This window comes from Lissotriton helveticus, chromosome 5_1, assembly GCF_964261635.1.
Source record: "Lissotriton helveticus chromosome 5_1, aLisHel1.1, whole genome shotgun sequence".
Classification (NCBI taxonomy): domain Eukaryota; kingdom Metazoa; phylum Chordata; class Amphibia; order Caudata; family Salamandridae; genus Lissotriton; species Lissotriton helveticus.
In genome coordinates, this window is record NC_136065.1 from 1,715,380,917 (window position 1) to 1,715,393,390 (window position 12,474).

The window sequence follows — 12,474 nt, forward strand, 5'->3', positions numbered from 1 at the left end:
TTCGTTGAGAGCTGGAACTTTGGTATTGCGCTCTGTTCAGAAAGAAAGACTGTCACATGTAAAAGGCCAGGTTGTACATCGGATTTCCACGATGCCGGCATTTTGTTTTCTTGAGATGAACGATAGGAGTCTGCCTGTGAGACTCTAGACGGACACAGGGAGAAGAACCCTTTGGCAGGACGGACTGCTTTGCCCGAGTTTAGCTTTGGACTTTTAGTTAGGAATGTACCCTTTTGGTCGTATTGTACCTGAAGAAGAACACCCTTGTACACCACAATACTTGCCATTTTATGAGCCAATGTTTTCTACTTGGACCATGCGTGTGAAAATAGCATTTGTGTTAGTAATAGCCATTATATTAGCCATTTTCATGAGTATATTCGTATATTTAGAGTACAGGCATCCAATGCAGGCGATGATGCCCACTACCGTTGCCCCACCTGAGCATTTGATGTTTACCTTAGCCTCACATAAGGAAAGACATCGTCAGACTTACGCTAAGAATGTATTTGTAGAAATGCTCCACCAAACACATAGCACTACCAATATGACCGATTGTTGGGTTTGTGGACTACTGCCATCAGTTATGCATAAACATGATTTGTTTCTCTCTCTGCCATTATCATATTTAGGTAGTTGTGAGGCATGGTTCCAACTGTTCTCAGCCATGTATAACCATTATGTGGAAAATCCCAAACAATACTCAAAAAAATATTATAACATGATCTTAGCTTATATTGAAACGCACCAGGGGTTTGATCAAGCAGGAAATGGGGGGGAGGGATCATTGGATCCAGAGGCCTGTATGAACTTATATACGGCGAATGAAAACAGTACTTGGTTGAGAGATGAACTTTATGATTTTTCTAATTTTAACCATTCTCAGTATTTCCAGCAGTTCATTACCAGAAATGTCACTAGTGAACGTGTCTTGCCCATCCCTATCTTGAATACCTCCTCACTCTTTTGTGTGCAGGAGATTGGGCATGTACAGGTTGGGAATAGCATCTGCAATTATACATATAGAATGAAGATTTTTAGTATCCCTCCATTATTAACGCCTCTGAATGTGTATTTTGTATGTGGGGAAAATGCCTATACCTGGTTGTCACGAGGGTGGGCAGGCTAATGTTATCTGTCCTTTCTATACCCTCCTGTATATATAGCACCATCAGACTATCATAAAACACATCAACTCCATAACACGAAGGTGATTTCCAATTGGCAGCGAAGACAGCTCGTAATGACTGAGGTTGACCAAACTGACACTTCCTTGCAACAATTTACGGATTTTACGAAGGGTTTGGTCCCATTCTGGGGACCGATATTCAATAATAGGGAGATAAGGTGATTGTCCAGAATAGTGGAAAATGTCATATCACTACTGAGATTATGACCAATATAACTGAAGAGCTTCAGGTGACGAGACTTGTTTCTCTTCAGAACCGGATGGTTCTTGACGTCATCTTGGTCGATCGAGGAGGAGCATGCCGGGTGATCGGCAGCTCCTGTTGTGTTTACATTCCAGACTCCGCCCCCACGGTCCATTTAGCTATCCAGAAGTTGCACCGCATTGCTGCCGAAATGCACACTGAAAATGGGTCCTGGTCACTGTCTGGCTGGTTTTGGGGGCTTCTCAGTACCTAGGGTTGGAAGTTATTGATGATAGTTGCTGGAGCTGCCAGTATCCTCTTTACTTGCTGCCTCTGCATGCAATGCGGCCCGGCCTGTTGCTCTTATTGTGATACCAAACTGACAGCTATGATCGTCCCTTCTCCCAGTCCTTCTAAATCTCAGATGCTCCAGTAGGAGATTCTTGAGTTGATGGCCATCGATGAGGATGTTTTCCAGGATTAGTACTTTTTCTTAGTTAGCTACATCATGCTAAAAGGAGGGTTTGAGGAACTGAAATCTGAATTAGGCCTAGTAAAACGTAGTGTAACAGTTAGAAATTAGTGTGATGCATCTATTAGTCTAGTGAAGGTGTTCGAGTGTCAGTAACCTCACACATGTAATAGTTGAGGGATCAATGTATGCCTTATTTCATTTATTTGCCTTATTGCAAGCAATATAAATTAACTCGACCTGCGCCATTTTGTGGCCTAATCTGCTTGCGTCAGTAATGGAAACCTACCATTGCATTTAGTAAGAGTCGTTCTCTCGAGAAATAGGCTGACAAATGTAGCCAACTGCTGCTTCTGCCCGTTAGGCCTGTCAAGGTTGTAGGTGGGGGTAGAATGGATAAGCACATTCCAGGAGGTACTTACGGACTCTCCTAGCGCTGGCAGAAGGGAGTCACCCTCCTCGACCTTGCTATAACAAGCTGGGCTAAACTAAGGGCGCTTTGTGCTCCATATATGGTCTTTCCTTTGCACCAACCTGTACCAACTTGTATTTTTCCTTCTTAGGTAACGGTTTCGAAATGTAACAGCATATATGTGATCTGTTGATAATGTGCCAGCAGTCTTCTCGGCGGACCTCGAAGGGTTAGGTCGCCAGAGGCTCCTCTGGCAGAGTTTGTTTGTTTAATAAATGATTGAACCTTCTACACTGCCAACTGCTTGATTATTAGTAATTGGTATTAGGGCTATTTGTAAGTATAGCTCTATTGGGTTGTAATTATTTTTTCGGTACTTCTGAGTTGCAGAGTTGTCTGTGGCCACACATGACGTCACGTGACGTTGTGCTGCGCACACCGCAGCAGGACTTTTTCCTGGCACTGATGATGAACGGTGAGGATGATTCGTGGTTCTCGTCACCTAAAAGCAAAGGAAGCCAGAGGAACATCAGTTAAATAAATGTTGCATATGTCGTGCTTCAATTAATATTTGCAACTAGGCATTTATTATTATTACGAAACACCCAAAAACGGAAAGACCAAAAATAAAAATTGCAATTATTTCTAATAAAAAATGGATGTTTACATTAATAGAAGAGAGACCCAACAGAAAGCCTTGTTCCACTCCATGCACCACTGAGTACCCCTGGGCATAATGGATGAAAGGAGGGCAGACTGGGTTCAGGCCTATGGCACAAAGCACACTGCCTGGCTTCAAAATGGCCCCTTTACCCCCACCCACATGGCCAGGCCCTGCCTGGACCAGGCCTCAAAATGGCTCCCACCCACATGGCCAGGCCCCAACACCACCCCAAAAAATCGAAAAACACACAAAAATCACCACAATCCAATGCCATCCATGCCCTAAATGATGTTTAAATTCAAGAGACCCCACAGAAAGCCTTGGTCCATGCACCACTGAGTACCCCTGGGCATAATGGATGAAAGCAGGGCAGACTGGGTGTATTTTTGAAGCGTCATCAAGCAAAAAAATCCACCAGCTTGGGAATTGCGAATTTTTTGACAAATTTGCGCAATTCGGGACCGCGAAATTGCCAAAAATTTGCAAATTCCGGGAGCGGAACGGATTTTCAGCCCATGCTTAATTCTAATTCAAAGTGCAGGCCCTATATTGAGCCTTCTTGGTAACTACTACCCGTGAATGGCAGTGGGTAATTTGCGCACTTGCTGCCTGTCTTGGCGGTGGTTGCCACGTTTTCCTATTGTAATTCAAATTCAAAGTGCAGGCCCTTTATTGAGCCTTTTAGGTAACTACTACCCGTGAATAGCAGTGGGTAATTTGTGCACTTGCAGCCTTTCTTGGCTGTGGTTGCCAAGTATTCTTCTTGTAATTCAAATGCAAAGTGCAGGCCCTTTTGTTGAGCCTTCTTGGTAAGTACTACCCGTGAATGGCAGTGGATATTTTGCGCACTTGCAGCCTTTCTTGGCTGTGGTTGCCAAGTATTCTTCTTGTAATTCAAATTCAAAGTGCAGGCCCTTTATTGAGCTTTCTTGGTAAATATTACCCGTGAATGGCAGTGGGTAATTTGCACACTTGCAGCCTTTCTTGGCTGTGGTTGCCAAGTATTCTTCTTGTAATTCAAATTCAAAGTGCAGGCCCTTTATTGAGCCTTCTTGGTAACTACTACCTGTGAATAGCAGTGGGTGATTTGCGCACTTGCAGCCTTTCTTGGCTGTGGTTGCCAAGTATCCTTCTTGTAATTCAAATTCTACTTCAAAGTGCAGGCCCTTTATTGAGCCTGACAAGGCAGTGGGTAGTTTGCGCATCTGCTGCCTTTCTTAATTTTCACCTTATTCTGCATGCACTAGCTGAAACACAACTACCTGCTGCCTTTCTTGGCTGTCTTTGCCAAGTATTATTCTACTTCAAAGTAGAGGCCCTGGAAAGGGCCCGGTGTTGTTATTTTTCTGCCCTACCGCCCAGAGTGGGAACTTTGTGCACTTGCATTGCTTCCTTAGATGTGGTAGCCATTTCTCAGGCTCCCACTGCGGAATCTGACGCCCTGTCTGTGTAATGAGCTGGATATCCAAAGATCCACTTCCCTGACAAGGCAGTGGGTAGCTTGCGCATTTGCAGCCCTTCTTATTTTTCACCTTATTCATCTTCCACTCAATCAACACATCATCCACACATACACACACCTACTTGCTGCCTTTTTTGGCTGGGGTTATCAATTATTCTTCAATTTCATATTCTGATTCAAAGTCAAGGCCCTTTATCGAGCCTTTTTGTTGTAACTACTACCCCGGCCGAAGGCAGTGGGAAATTTGCGCACTTGCGGCCTTTCTTGGCTGGGGTTATCAATTATTGTTCAATTTCATATTCTGATTCAAAGTCAAGGCCCTTTATCGAGTCTTTTTGTTGTAACTACTTTCCCGGCTGAAGGCAGTGGGTAATTTGCGCACTTGCAGCCTTTCTTATTTTTCACCTTATTCATCTTCCACTCAATCAACACATCATCCACACATACACACACCTACTTGCTGCCTTTCTTGGCTGTGGTTATCAACTATTCTTCTATTTCATATTCCTACTCAAAGTTCAGGCCCTTTATCTAGCCTTTTTGTGTGTAACAACTACCCCGGTCGAAGACAGTTGGAATTTTGCGCACTTGCTGCCTTTCTTGGCTGGGGTTATCAATTATTCTTGAATTTCATATTCTGATTCAAAGTCAAGGCTCTTTATCGAGCCTTTTTATTGTAGCTACTACCCAAGGCAGTGGGAAATTGGCGCAGAAGAGGAGACTTAATTTCTTGCTCCAAGTTGTCAACTTGCTCACATCTTCTTTTATATTTCCCTTTTAAAACACACACACACACCGACATTTAAAAATATCAAACTTTATTTAAAAAGGCCGCATAGGCCTGTATTGGTATTTTTCGTAACTACCTGCAGAGTCGGTGAGTGGGTAATTTATGCTTCTGCTGCCTTCGTTGGATGTGGTAGCCGTTTCTCAACAGGAAACAGACTTTATTTCTTCTACCCAGTTTTCAGTTTGCTCAAATCTTCTTTTAAATATCCATTTTCATACCTTAAAGATTATGCATTCAAAGTTATGGCTGTTTGGAAGAAACCAGTAAAAGGACGCCTGGAAGCATAAGTGTTGAGCATAAATTTGTATGATTCCTATTTTTGTTCAATAAAAACGCAACAATGGATAGTTGATGATGTTGGTTTCTATAACATGTAAACATGTACATCCAAAATAGATGTGAGCTTGTTCTACACTGGTAAAGAAATACACTTCTTTAAAGTAAAACAACTTTCAAACATCCAAACACAACACGAGATGGCAGGACTATAGAAAGCATCTAAATATACAGCACTACATGCCAAAAGGAAATGCTTACTGTGTAAGTGACATTTTACATCTGTAAGATGGAAGATCTGTCAATAGTAAAGAAACATGTTCTCAGTGAAGTGAAATGAGTTATTGTGATACATTGAAACTATTTTCACAACTTCTTTACTGTAATATCGAGGTTTGTGAGGCCGTGGGAACCCCGCATACTTCAAAATAAAGCCCCGGGGAGTGGCGGTCCCTGGGGCTCGGGGGGCCTTACAAGCCCCATATTATGGAAAATAAATTGCCCCCGGGATTTGTCCTCCCTGGGGACTAATTAAAAATAAAGCAGACTTCAAGTTTTTTTTACTTTTCACCACGTACACGTCCATGTTGGACCCACTGAGCAGGCCTAGGGGGTCAGGATGTTCCTACCCTGCCCCCTTTTCTTATTTTTCAACTTTGTTTTACTGTTTTCTTGTGACTCAGTTCTACCGAGGCACAAGATGGCTGGCAACACTTCCTGGTTTGGAGTGTTGACAGACAGTTGACAGCCAATCAGCATGCAGCTCGTGCTCGTACGGTTTTCGGTAAGCTTAGCGTACGCGTACGGTACTTCGTCTATAGATATAATCTATGATTTTACTTTTGATTTTCTCAGGAACTACTGAACAGATTTACACTATTTAACAAAAAGGGTAATCTGTGAATCAAACTCTACCTTTTTGCCAAATTTGGTGTAATTCCGTTCTGCCGTTCGGGCTGTAGCCCTGGGAAAAGGGCCTATGGAAAATTGCATGGGGAAAACACGTTTTGGGACCACCCTATTTTCTCGGCCCCCCCCTATTTTCTCAGCCCCCGCTTCACGAATCACCCCCAAGCTTTCAGGGAAGGAGCGGAGCGGAGCAGGCCATTTTCTTGGAGAATTTCACGTGTATTCGTCGACCAGCGCCAAAGTCATTCCAAATAGAATGTTGCAGATTTCCTATGGAAACTAGGTCCTAACTATATATACGCGTCATGTGATCAAGCTCCGCCTGTGGAGCGAAACGCGTCAGGGAGGGCACTCGCTCTTGCACTTTAACGAAATAAAATATGGATTGCTGGCACTGGAATTCGTGATGTGGCTTCATTGGTGTTTGTTACTCGACTAAACACCTGGTACCGGAGTGGAGGTCTACGCCTGGTGTAACCGCTACCTTTGGCGGTCAGGTTTCTGCGTTTAATATATATATATATATATATATATATATATACTACCTACTGGCGGTCGCCAGTAGGTAGTTATAGTTAGAACCTAGTTTCCATAGGAAATCCGCAACATTCTATTGGAATAACTTTGGCACCGGTTGATGAATCTTCGCGAATTTCTCAAAGAAGATGGCCCGCTCCGCTCCTTCCCTGAAAGTTTTGGGGGGATTCGTCAAGTGGGGGCTGAGAAAAAAGGGGGGTCCCAAAACGTGTTTTCCCATTGTTATTTTCCATAAGACGATTAGACACGGCTACAGCCCGAACGGCTGAACGGAATTACAAGAAATTTGGCAAAATGGTAGAGTCTGATTCGCAGATCACACTGTTGCTCAAATGGTGTAAATCGATCCAGTAGTTCCTGAGAAAATCAAGACAAAAAAATATATATATCTATAAGCGCGCACCCGTGCGCACACGGTGCGCGAATCGGGTGTGCGCGAGCGGAATTCTGATTTGCTGTTAGACGTCTGTCAACATTCCAATCGGTCGAAATCAAAAACAAAAGTGGAAAACGTGAAAAGGGGGCAGGGTAGAGACTCCCTGACCCCCTAGGTCTTCTCAGGGGGTCCCTGAGGGACCCCGAAGGCCCCCCCAAAAATTATTTTAACTTTTTTTTAAATCGTGAGGTGCGCGCACGTTGCACGCACCCTCGATGCAGAAGTGAGTCGAAAACAAAAGTGGAGAATGTGAAAAGGGGGCAGGGTAGAGACTCCCTGACACGCTAGGCCTTCTCAGGGGGTCCCTGAAGAACCCCGAAGGTCCCCCCCAAAAATTTTTGGGGGGGGAAATCGGGAAGTGCGCGCACATTGCACGCACCCTCGAGGCAAAAATGTGCAAGGTGCGCACACTTTGCGCGCACGTCAAACCCCCCCCCCAAAAAAAATACAGTTAAATAACAAGTTTGAGTGTTTAGATGTTGGTTGGCTCTAAAAAGAGCCGTTGTGTTTATTGAGTGTTTTTTGTACCTACAAGTAAGTACCGATGCAGACTCTAAAATTCAAGAGGAAGACTCTGTTTCCCTCATCTGTGAAATGTACACCGTCTCCTATATAAATGGCTTGCATGTTGTAACGCAAGTTGTTGTGGTATATAGAACCCATACCATAGTCTCTGAGGAAATCAGAAACAGACTTATTCACATGTTTCCTTGCTTTCTCAATCTGTGGACAATATTGGTTGGACCAGTTCCATTTTTGCCTTTGGCATATATTAGAATATACAAAGGCAGTTTGTGGAAAAAGTGACATCAATTGCCCAAAGGTGTCCTTTAAAAGCATTTCCAGACCTACCCCAGTCAAAGTGCCTAGGTCAATGCTACCACAGATCACAATTATGAGGTCAGGGTGTGGGAGATGCAAAAAGGATTTTACCAATGGCATCAATTGGTGACATCTCAATCCTCTCTGGCCAATCCACATAATATCCACGTTTGGTAAGTCAAGGTTGAGAAAACATCTATTTGTTGCATACCTTTCACTCAAGAAAATATAGCTGTGTCCTACAATCCACACTCAAGCATCTTGAAGGGAGATCTGGTTGTACTCAGATGTCACAGTATATAAGAGATATAGCTCTTCTTGGAGAAGTGAAGTTAGTTCTTACAAGAACTTTTTTTATTTATTATTATTTTTTTTTCGAACAATTTTATATATTTTTGGGATTTTTTCGAACAAAAATAAAAAAAGGTAACGAAAAACTGTTCAACAGGAACAAAAATTATTAAATGAAAGAAATTATTGGCAGGAGCATGTGTGCTGGGTAATCTTCAGCTCCATTAAGTTAATACTCTGTTCTCCATAACAAAGAATCTCATTCCATAAGTTGCATCGGAGGTGGACATTAGCGAAAAGTGGCCGGATATTCAGAGCAGTGGATGAAGGAGATGCTCCTGCAGATGAAGTGCTGGGGACAGCAGATGGAGGATTCGCTGCAAGGGCTTGGGTAGATGCCCTTGCAAAGTTGTTTGGATGCAAATTTTTTACATGCCGCATCATCATGTGGATGCTGAAAGAATAGTGGTTCTTTGGGTCTCCTCTAGAAAGCACACTTCCACAGATTTTGCAGGTGACCTTCGGTGCATTAACTTTTTTCTGCCCCTCTGGAAAGGTGAAAAACTTCCAGATAAAGTACTCCTTGCTCTTCTTACCATGTGCCTGTTCTTCAACAAACTCCACATCTGAGTCAGATGATGTATCCTGTGGCTGCTGTTGTTTTGCCATTTTGCCAAGATGAAAAGCTGGAAGAAATCACGAAAGATCCTTCTCCCAGAAAAGTGAAAGAGATAGTGAGGGAAGTAGGTGGGGTTTTTGAAGATTCTGGAAAAGAAACTAGTATGAATCAATCAAAAGTGTTGTTTTCAAGCCACATGACTTCACGTTGCGCGACTGTCGCATATGAATGACATTTTACCCGATTTTTGTAAATACTTTTAAGAACGTGAAAAGGAGGCAGGGAAGTGACTCCCTGACCCCCTAGGCCTTCTCATGGGGTTCCTGAAGGATCCCGAAGGGCCCAAAAAATTAATTTTTTTCAAAAACCCATCTGTGGCTGTCGGGGGCCGGGCCGGGCCCCCCCTAACATCTGCTCCAAGGAAAGGTACTGTTCCATTCCAACCAACTTGTCAAGCAATCAAGGGAAAAATGGGACTCCGAGTCTGTAGCTTCAGGCTTGCTTTCTGCTTGCGTTGGCGGCCCCCGTGTCCTTGCTGTCAGGGACCACAGTTCTCCACACCGGACGAACCGGCACCCGCGCCAGTGGGTGCGGTGAGGTGCTAAATAGCGTCGGAGGGAGGTGGGCAGTGCTCAGCCCAGGCGCAGTCACCGGAGTAGGTGTGTGTGGCCAGAGGACTCCTGGGACTCCGAGTCCGTAGCTTCAGGCTTGCTTCCTGGTCGTGTTGGCTGCCCCCGTGTCCTTGCTGTCAGGGACCACAGTTCTCCCCACAGGATGAAGCGGCACCTGCACCAGTGGGTGCGGCGAGGCACTAAGTAGCATCGGAGGGAGGTGGGCGGTGCTCAGCCCAGGCACGGTCACCGGAGCTGGTGTGTGTGGCCAGAGGACACATGGGACTCCGAGTCCGTAGCTTCAGGCTTGCTTCCTGGTCGCATTGGCTGCCCCTGTGTCCTTGCTGGACTCGTATTTGGTGAAAGTATCTAGCATGCTCAATGGGGAAATTGAAAGAACCGAGAGGAGGCTTTCCTTGGACCCAGTCCGCATTGTCAACGCCATGGTACTTGACATCCCAGAGGGTACTGCCTCCTAGCCATTGACTCCATCCCCAGGACTACCACGGGATTTAATAGACTTGGTTGAACCACCCTGTATGTCTACGAGTTCTTACAATCAGTCCTAAAATGTATCCCCCTTAGGTTGCACTGAAAATGCCTCATCCAGTTTTTCCCCTCCGCCCACTCCAACCACAAGACGATGCACTAGGGCTGGTTGCCTGGTACCCCCTAGCAAGACCAAACTACAGAAGGGGGTAAGGCTTCCAAAAACAATGTCTAAATTATCCAAACAGTCTCCCCCAAACATACAACCATCATTTGGAGGATTTATCTAACACACTCTGGGCAATTCTTAAAGAGAAATTAGATTGTACTCTGGCTCCCATTATGACCAGGTTAACCTCTATTGAAGACAGGGTGATTGCTTTGGAGCAGAATAGTGGTTTGATAGCCCAGCCTAATGACTCTTCCGCAAGATCAGAACCAGTACCCCATAAGCCTGTTGGGCAGTCAGTCATATCAAAAGGGCAGGCTCCCCTGATGCCCTTAATCTAGGCTATATCTGATTTCCCACTTGTTGCTGAGGGATTAGCCACCAAGGACCAAGTCCTTGAAATTGCTGCCCCAAAACACATTAGTGGACCTGTAAATATTGAGAAAGGGGCCCCTTTTGCTACTCTTGCTACTTGCCCGATTGTCCCCATAGATACACACAAACCCTTACTAGAGAGAGAGGCATTCTAGTTTATACCCGAGGCCCTTTCATTAGTGCTTGTCTTGGCCAATGCTCCTCCTCTAGGTCTCGGCCAAGTGGAAACCGCAACCACATTAATTGACAAAGCACTGCAATGGCTGACCAACAACATGAAGATATCTGAAAGGGGTAGTCAGCAACTAGCCAGGGAAATCATAATGGCTAGAAGGGTGACATGGTTGGGCGATCACAAGAAAAGATTTGAGGGTGATTGTATAGCTATGAACTTTTCCAGTCCCCAAGTGTTAACTAATGTGTTGGCAAACTTACTCCCCCCAACAAAGGGGTTCTGCAATAATACCACTTACTCTAGAATTTTTTTATGGTAGATTTTGGTGTGCAAGGAGTGCCAGCAGGCCTAGGCCAAAAAGTTTGCAGGCATACCTGCCATTCGGGAGAGCAACCCCATCTTTGTTGGATGGAATTAGTCTGAGGAATCGTTATGGGGCCCTGACCGATATGGAGGAATGCGATTGACTACAGGGTGTCTCTAATACTTTCTTGAGAATACATCATCGAATGACCGAGCGAATGCCCACCAGGTGCAGGGTAATGCGGGTGTCCACCAAGATCCCATGCCACCTGCATGTCCTATAGCAAGATCGCTGGCTAATGCTGGGACTACCCATGACACTAACTCCCCCTTAGTGGTATGCATAAATTCCATCAGAGAAAGTGGACCTTGTATAATGAATAGAATCCCATTAAACTCACAACCCCCAAAGCTTATTATTGTTGAGCAAACTCCAGAAAGAGAGGGAGACATTCTAGCAGAAATAGAGAGTCCCTTAAATACAACCCTGCAAAGAAAGGAAGGCTTGTCCCTGCTTTCATGGAATCTTGCGGGAATTGGTAATAAGGTATTGTCTCCGGAATGGTGTAGTTTTATAGACCAGCATGACATTAACCTTTTTCAGGAGACTTGGTTAGTAGTTCCAGTCTTTCCCAAGGTACTAAAGAGATTGTGATAAACGGGAGCACACATATACTCAAAGAGTTTTCTAATTGTAACTTCAAAGAACTTAGGGCGAGATGTAGGTCGCCAATTACCGGTCGGTAACGGCCGATTTCGACCGTTACCGACCGGTAATTGGTTTTCGAGATGTAGGGGCAAATATTTTACAGATTCGGTAAATTTACCGAAACGGTAAATTTACCGAATCTGTAAAGTACCGAATCGGTAATTTTACCGATTCGGTAAAACCCAGATGTAGGTAGCACTGTTGAAAGTGCTACAGGCCTTCAGAATTCGGTATTTTACCACCCAATCCAATTGGGTGCTAAAATACCGAATACAGGTGTGCATGCACCTCTGTGCATGCACACCTGTGCCATGTGACACACAGACATGCTCTTAGGGCATGTCTGTGTGCCACATGCACACATGCCTGTATTTGGGGTGCTAGAGGGTCAAAGTGACACCCCCTGCACCCTTGCTGTAATCGGTATTTACCGAATCTGTAAATACCGATTCGGTAATGCCCATTGATTCCTATGGACTTCAATGCCCATAGGAATCAATGGGCATTACCGATTCGGTATTTACAGAATTGGTAAATACCGAATCTTAACGATTCGGTATTTACCGATTCAGAAATACCT